This window comes from Crassostrea angulata, chromosome 4 (assembly GCF_025612915.1).
Source record: "Crassostrea angulata isolate pt1a10 chromosome 4, ASM2561291v2, whole genome shotgun sequence".
Taxonomy (NCBI): Eukaryota; Metazoa; Mollusca; class Bivalvia; order Ostreida; family Ostreidae; genus Magallana; species Magallana angulata.
This window is the reverse complement of record NC_069114.1, coordinates 8890688-8899841: the sequence shown is the minus strand read 5'-3', so window position 1 is coordinate 8899841 and position 9154 is coordinate 8890688.

Sequence of the window (9154 nt, the reverse complement as noted above, 5' to 3'; positions counted from 1 at the left end):
CTTACGATGAAAATCAATTATTTAAATACTTACAATTAATGTGTAACTACTCTGAATAAATATAAAAAAAAACTTCCCTGAAGTCAATTTCATGTCCACTCTAACATTAAGAAGATCAAGTGAAAAATATCACAACAAGAATCAAATGAATATTAAACTACATCCATGTATGACTAGTTCTTTCAACGAGGCGGACCTTTTCTTGAACTATAATATTGGGTCCTACCTCTAAAATAAAAGGTCATCGGGTAAAAATACTGTGAATTATATTTACATACAGCATTTCAATGGGGTGGACCTTTTCTGTACAATGATATTGTATCCTACCCCCTAAATAAAAATGTAATTTAGATGAACATCAAAACTTGTTCAATATGTAATAACTACTTGTACTTAATTCATTGTTTAACCACAGTTGTTAACAAGTTTTTCTCAACGTGTGAACCTTTTCTTGAGCCTTAAGGTAATTATCCATACGTCACAAAACAACGTCTGACGTAATTCACGCGTTATTACGTTTTTTCCGTGCCCGATCTAATCGAAACCTAACGCTACGGTGTACATGTGTTTCAAAACAAAAAAATCAAGCTGATCTAGAAATTAATTCAAAACAAATCTATTAAAAATCCTGATGACTGCAATCAATTAGCCTATTACTCAGCGAAATGAAAAGTTGACTGGGTTGTGTCGATTGAGTACTCGTTTTGAAAATATAGACCGCTTACTTTTGTCCTGCATAAACATCAATTCATTACAAGGCTGAACTTAATCCAATTCTTTGAACATTAATCCCTGAAAGTCCATAAACATCCAAAATGAAATCCTGACCGAGATCTATATATATTCCAGTGCATATATAAGGGAGATAAATACACAAGGGGAAATAATTTGACTTATTTCATCTTTATCCTATATTCGCTTAGCAACGAGCATAGATATATTTTCAACAACAAAAAATGTTTTTAGAATTAAAATCATGCGCTGAAGAAAAGTTATTTCATTTTAAGAACAGTCTTTAAAACCATTAAAAAAAGGTTGAATAGAGGTTCTGTCTTAAAGGCATATCAGGTAGTTAGCATTATCCACGCGTGTGACTGCAATTTCTAAATACCGATCTCGATCCATAATACTTACCGATATCCAAAGATACAATCTTTTGCGGTTTAAATAATACAGATTAATCAACAGTTTGTTTAAATCATGTTTTCTAATTAACAATAATTTTAACATATTTTTTAGAATGATGAAATAATAAACCTATGCAGAATTTAAATTTTACGGATCTTTTTTCAAAATATATATTTTAATGATTTTTACCCAAAATACGCCCATTGTGATCCTGAAAAGGCCGGTTCCTTGGGTAAATTTATTTCCAGTTGATTAAGGGCGTTAAGGTTTAAATAATATCAAAATTTTAGAGAATTCTGTACGTAAATAAAATTATAAGAGCTTAAATTCTCTTTGAAAATTTATTTCATTTTATCTCATTTGTATGCGGATTTATCTTTTTTTGATAAATAAGCAAGTGTAACATAAAAATTTTTGATTTGAAATAATATTTCCTTTATTTTACATAGGATATAAGTCAAAAAATGATTTTGTGAAATTCAAATTTCAGGCTTAGGCTTATATTCTCTATGTATGAAAAAGCGCCATTTTCTGCAATCGGTTCTATTTTTAGCAACGACCCTAGCTCTTATAATACCGATGGACCACCCAACAGGGTAAAATTTGATGAGAAGATATCCTCAGATACATGTTTGAAAAATATGAAAAAATTCTGTACGCATTTTATTTATCTAGTGGGGTACGGACCATTACCTTAATATTAGATCCTACTCCTAAATAAATGTTAAATCTACCTAGAGAAGTATAAATTATTAGTATATAATCATACGTTCCTGACCTACTGAAAATTAAACAAAGAACGAGCTAAAAAGACAATCTAAGTTGTATAGAACACTACAGCGGAGACATTTTTTCTTTCACAGTTCAGGGGTGTACGAGGGTTGTCCCAAAATAGCGTAGACAAGTGGCGTTATTCAGTTAATCGAAGACAAAAGAAGATGAAATGTGTGCCACAAAGGGTTAAAGAAATTTGTATTCAAATGATGTTTTAAAATCAAATATTGTTTGAGATTAAATTAGTGAAATGAAAGCAAGTTAGATCAGAAATTCGACATGCGGCGCAATGTCAAAAACAAAAAGTTAAAACCAACATAATGAAATGAAAATTGCGAGGAAAAGTACTTTTCGAATGAAAAAATTCAAATACAGCATACATTGATATTTGATAATAATTCTATTAGTTACTTAGAAAATGTTTTGGCTATAACAAAACTTTTAAATATTTTATAGCGCATTTTGTGACAAGTTGAAAAGTTAACTAGTAATAAAATGACGATGTCAGCGTTTAAGGCGGCGCAGCAGTAACTAAGTCCATGAAATAAATCCTAAGCGACTTTGGAAGTAAACGAAATTAACAAAATCGATTAAAAATGCATTTTTTGAATAAATAGTTAAGCAACATTAAAAATATTTGAACAAATATGATGACAATAAGTGGAAAAAAGAAACCCCGAACGATATCAATGGACGTCAAAATGCTGAACGACACATTTCGGCAAGACGGACGTTAGACAACAAGTAATACAGGGCAAGTTTGGAGCCGACAGATCGTTTGTACTAAGAAAATATTAAAAGAAAAAACAAAACTAGAAACACATGTTGAATGTGTACTCAGGTTACTTTTTCAAAGATAATATATATATATAAGACTTTTTCGGAAATAAAACGTAAATGTTATCGTAAACGATGTGGAGGGTTTAGCAACAACGTAAAACTGGAAATTTTCGACGTCGCACATTGCGCCGCTTGACAAAACTTGTTGTTACTAATTATTCATTTTCTCGAGAAATAAATAAAGTACAGATTTGAATTTTTCAGTATTGTTTGCCAAAGAGTCATTGAAGAAAACATAGAAGTCTAATGAAATTGCAGTGAACAGATTATAAATTATGTGTCCTGTCTACGCTATTTTGGGACAACCCTCGTATTCTGATTAGCACAGGTGTGAATGCCTGCAGGGCTTCTTTTACCCGTGTTCACCTGTCGTGAAACCCTCTGTTAATACATTCACACCGGAAGAGATTTAAAAACAAAGGGACTAAATAGTGTGTGCAAATTATTGTGAAAATACTCCTGGTTTTCTTTTTGTCAGATTCTAATACAATTGGTCTAAATCTAACCCGCTATCAATATTTAATATTCCAAAAGTAATTTAATTAGTAATACGGTCATACATGTACGATTCGCAAATGTCCGATTGGATTACATAAACAAAGAGATCTTTAAGATACATGTACAGGAGCAAAAAGAATAATTACTTTAAGAGAACTTTTAATAAGTGACTACGGGTAGGACCTTTTCTTATAGGGGAAAGCCGGACCCTAAATGTTAACATTAAAGGTCCGGTCGGACCATTTTACAGGGCGGACCTTAAATTATACGACACCGGTCAGCAGAGGATGCGCACTGCTCCATGGCACCTGATACCATTAATGGTACCTCTAATTTTGTAGAGGTCTGTGTTTGCTCTGCTCTTGTTTTGTATTTTTCCTATTTCCGTTTGATTTTGAACACTGTTCGTTATCATCACATGTCACCTAACTTTCAATTTATTGTACCTACTTTCAAAATAATTGCCAATAGGTTTAATTTAATTATAGTTACTCGGTTACTTAATTTTATTAAGTTAATACGTAGGATTCAGCCAATGAAATTTCGGTATTGATTGTACATGTTTAAATAGACTTCAGGATTATCAGTAAAGTATCCTTTCTAGCGCACGCTGTACGTCCCAAGCAAGTCGTTTTTTGTCATGGAAGCCAGGCAGATACAAAGTTCAATTTCAGAGGAGGTTTAGAGAGAAGTATCGAGTCAGCAGTCCGACTTGCTAAACAGTTAAAGCAAGCGCACTAAGTGAAATTTAGATGATATTTTGTCTATCTTAAATATATCACATTTTAATGAGAGATGTCATAAATCTCCAGTTGGTCGTCTAAAAGGGGGGCATGTAAATTATCTTAGATATTATAAAGTTATGATATAAAATTCCATTAAAACAAATTATTCGTCTTTTGAATACAACAACAAAAGGTCAGGGAGGAATGACAAGATTTCGTCACAGGTGTTTGCTAGAAAAAGGATGTGTATCACGGATAAAGGTAAAACACACAAATGTTCATGTAATTCCTTTGAAGGTGACAAAAAATAGAAACGGTTAGCAAATGTTTGTACTTGATTGCAAGCACATAAATCATTTGCACGAATTCAAGTTTTGATACAATTACGCTGTCTAGTCTACACAAAAGACATGTTATAAAAATGGGGGATTTTTTGTTTACGTTTGACTTAATATCCTCTTTTCACCACTTAAAGATTTACAAGGAACGTCGACAATATTTAGGCTTTTCATAGAAAGAAAGTAGCAACATTTTTTATTTTTCGTTTGCAATCAATTACCTTTTGGCATTTCTACAGCAGGGTATATATATTTCAAAGATCTCATATAGCTGGTGAGGCATTTAAAATCAGAAGAAATGAATAAAGATTATAACATCTCTTGACGACGGTATACCTGCAGGCTGCAGTTTCGAAGTGACATTAAATGTAAGTTTTTAAATGAAAAGGTTGTTTTCCAAAATTCAAAAAAAAGCGACAAATTTTATTGGCTTTCAAGTCAAAATTGTGATTGGTTAGGCCTGCATTTATATACAGAGAATGGTAAGGTTTACGTCAGCAATAATAGAATAAATTGTTTTTAAAGTGTTGTTTTTTATACTGCACATGGTAAGGTGCAGAAAAATGTTTTGCATTTGTTTTGCAAATTTTTGGCTAAAATTTTTGGTCAAACTATTTCCATGAAAGCTGTCTTAGGTGATATTGTTAGATTTAAAACAAGGTTTTTGTATTATTGCGTATCAAACAATGCTAGCTGGGAGAGTCAAATAAAAATAAAAGCAGACGCTTTGCGAAAAATGGAATTTTGGCAAAAAAAAAAAAGGTTTTAACTTTAAATAGAAACCGTTGTTTCAATTACTTCGTAAGTGCATCAAATGTGTGCAGTTTTTTCTTTTATTTTGATGCCCCAGATGTAGGCTTTGGTGTTTATTTGAAAGTATCAGTGATAACAAGGAAGATATTTTTATTGGAAGTGTAGTAGAAAATTAAACAGCAGAAGAAAAGCAAAACCAAATTCTGGTGATCTGGTAAAGAGGCAGTCGAAACATTACTACAGTTTTGGTAAGTAAATTACTGCTTAGTTCCTCCGCTCAGCTATTTACAAAAAATTACCAATTTGTAGCAGAGAAAGCGAAAGGTACGTTGATTATTCCGGGATGGAAGTCATCCCCATGTTGGGCTTTGACATTTGAGGGAAACTGTTTTAAAAAAATTAAGAGTGAGATGTTGGTACTGAAAAAAACAACAACAAAAACCATGTTATTTAGCCTTTTCTGAATTTCATAAAAAAAAAATAGAAGTTCAGTCACATTTAAACAAAGCAGTTACCGATAGCAAAATTCCATTTCACAGTAAACTAGGGACTTTCACTTTAGTTTCAGTTTAGATGGTGTCTGTATTATCTTTAGAATATGATTAATTAATACCCATCACATGTTGTGCTACTTTGATAATACCATATCATATAAAAAGCTCTGCAAAACTCAGAGAGAAAGAGAAAGGTGAGAGAACGAAATTGAGAAATGGAAAGAGACATGTATCTTACCAATTTTCATTGTAAAATTCAAACTCAATACATGCTTATTCAAATTTTATTTAATAAATGTCAAAGGTTTTAGTATTCATTAAAAAGCTAAAGGTTACATATCAACCAGCTGATCACTAAATTGTGTTACATTTATCAACATTTATTAAGCAAAAAAAAAAAAAAATCCAGCAAAACCAATATATAGAGGCCAAAACCAATATATAGAGGCTACATGTGTATGGAATCGTTCATAAGTATGAAAAAAATATTCATTTTGTTTAAGTACATTTCAGAAACATAAAAAACTCGGAGTTAAAACTTTTGAAAAATTCAAAAGTTATTGCACAAAGGAAACAATACCATAGAAAAAAATTCAAAATACAAGAAGTTCAAAAGTTTGTTAGTTCAGTTAGGTTTTGATATATATATATATATATATATATATATATATATATATATATATATATATACATATGTATATATATATATATATATATATATATATATATATATATATATATATATATATATATATATATATATATATATATATATAAAATTACAAAATGATCCCATTTACTGCAAACGTTTTCGCCATTCCTGGCTCATCAGGCAGTTATGTACATTTGTACGTTTGCAGTAAATAGGATCAATTTGTGATTTTATTCTGGATATTTATTATTTTTAAATTATTAATAAATAACTGTGCCGTTTGGTTTTTTGTTATATTGGGAAATTATATATATATATATAGTTTGTTAGCACAATTTAAGTTCGTTAATAATTAATATATGTAATATATAGTCATATCATATAAAATAAAGTTATTTTATTTACATATTAATATAGGATCTTTTATGATTTGCGATGGTTTTTGAATTTATCCAACGTATTTTGTGTTTTCTAACTCCGGGCATTGGTGTGGGGATGGAAAAAACACAACGAGTTGGATAAAATCATATACCATCGTAAATTATATAATATGTTTGACTACATCTTTTGTTAAAGCTCAATATTTTCTGTAAACATAACTGTGAGCCGCACAGCACATTTTCTACAAGACGTCAACAACTTTACACATAAGAAAATATCCTTGAAGATCAACAAACAAGAAATTCATTTTCTAACATGGTTTTATAAATAACATATGTAATAAAAAAATGAAACAACATTAAGGACGTTGTTTACTCAGGGTTTAAGTTCTCAAATCCGGATTGTTAAAAAGTTCAATTTCATGAGAAAAATTTGTTTTAAATACAAAAAGTATTTATAAAATAAATTGTTATTGACATAACAATCGATATTTTATACTAAATTATGGAATTAGGCTCTGATAAAGTTTGACTTTTAGCAAAACAGAGGAAATTCGGACTAAATTTTTCAGATTTTTTGCCCACTTTAATATTTTGGTAGTACTGTAATATTTAAAGTTAAGATTTTATTTGTTAGTCAACATAATTTTGCATATTTTTATTGGTTTTATCTTGCTTTTTCCTTTAGATAACTGTATGGCACACATTACAAAAATATTGAAAAATGCCTAAAAATGATAAGAGACACCATATCTGAAAATTTTGATCATTGACCTCATATAAATTTTATGCAAGCAGAGAAAGGTCAATACACTTCATTTAATACTATAAATGTTTTAGCATTATCATCATTCAGTTATTTGTTTTATTGAATCAAAATGGGTAGTAATTTGAAAACTGATAGAGAAAATTCGGACTAGAATATCTATAAAAATTGTGAATGAAAATTTTATGCTTTGTATCTATTTAATGTCACTACCATTCATAAACTGTATTTCATTTGTTAAAGAGTTAAGAAATTTGTTTTATTTTCACAATTAAGAAAATCTCAATCATAGTGTAAAATTTTTATGGATTTTTCTAAAATTTTCAAAAAATATTCAATGGCCGTGAACTCAAAAAGTAGGTCATTGACCCACTTTTTTGAAAGTGAAGAATAACACTACCATGTAAGGTCTATAACATACAATAGTTGGTTTTTCATTATCATCAGTGGAATTTTTGTTGATTCTGAGTAAACGTCATCCTTAAATGCTTCACAATTATAACTCTACACTTTTCATCTAAATTATTTTGTTACTCAATTTTACATTTTACCTCAATCATTCGCCCAAAGCTTGAAAATGTTTAAATATGACTTAATGTGGCTTAAGAACATACAATGTAATATCAAAAAATTATTACATAAGAGATCCACCGTATATTGATCTTAACATGTGATAATACATGTGTAAGCAATCCATTGATATATAATGATCACATAAATGGTATGTATATATCACAATCATTTAATATAAATACTGTTTGATTTAACATAGCTCGCGGGTTTGCTGACGTCACAATAGGATTCGATGTGAATACATTTTTGGGAGTTGATTTTAATCAACTCTCCAATGCAGTTACTCTGGCAAACCGAAAGTGAAACAGTGTTTGGACCTAAGCACAAATAATCACCGCTGACAAGACTTAGTTCTTGAAAATAATAGAAAAATTCAAAGTAATGTATGCTGAAGCATTGTTTTTCAAGGAAACTTATCAATAAACGCTTTGAAAATAGTCAGATTTTATATAATACGAACAACTAAGATATTTTTATAGTCCCATGTATTCCTACGCTAGAGTTTAATATAGCCTCGTTCAACCGGACGCTCGGCTGTCTCCGTAAATCTCCGACAAGCAGAAAGGCTCTCTTGCTTCGGAGATTAACGGAGACAGCCGAACGTCTGGTTGAACGAGACTAGAGTTCGATATCAAAAGTGCTTGGATCCATAAAGTTTTTAGAATTGCTTCGATTACTTAAACAAAGTTTGAAATCTATCTTTAAATATATCAACCCATAATTCATATGGGATTTCTCGAAATTGTTGTCGGAAAAGTCTAAAATTCATATAGGAAAAAGGTGCGTAATTCAAATACAGACTAGAAACTAATTGCCATGCAAAATAAGTTGATTTTAAAATAAATGATAATCGATAAAATCAACTCCCGTCAGTACTTCAGTACTTTGATTTAACAATGGCAAATGATCTTAAGAAAAAAAGGCCTTACAGGAAATATTTCAAAAGGCTTAAATGTAGTTTATACAAATGTTACTTTATAATTATCAAGTGCTGAAAATTTAAATACGTGACTTACATTGTCACACTTTGTTCTGTAAGGTATGAGTGTGCTTTGGAACTCTTCCATTTAAAATCACGTTAAGATAAGTAAATCAATGGAACCGTATGCATTAACTTCACTTCTTATACAATTATAAATTCTGTTTTTTCAAATACAAATCTAGCTATTTAAATTCTTTTAGGTTAAACCTAATTAACTAGAAACTTTTTATATCACTAGTTGTCTGGCAATT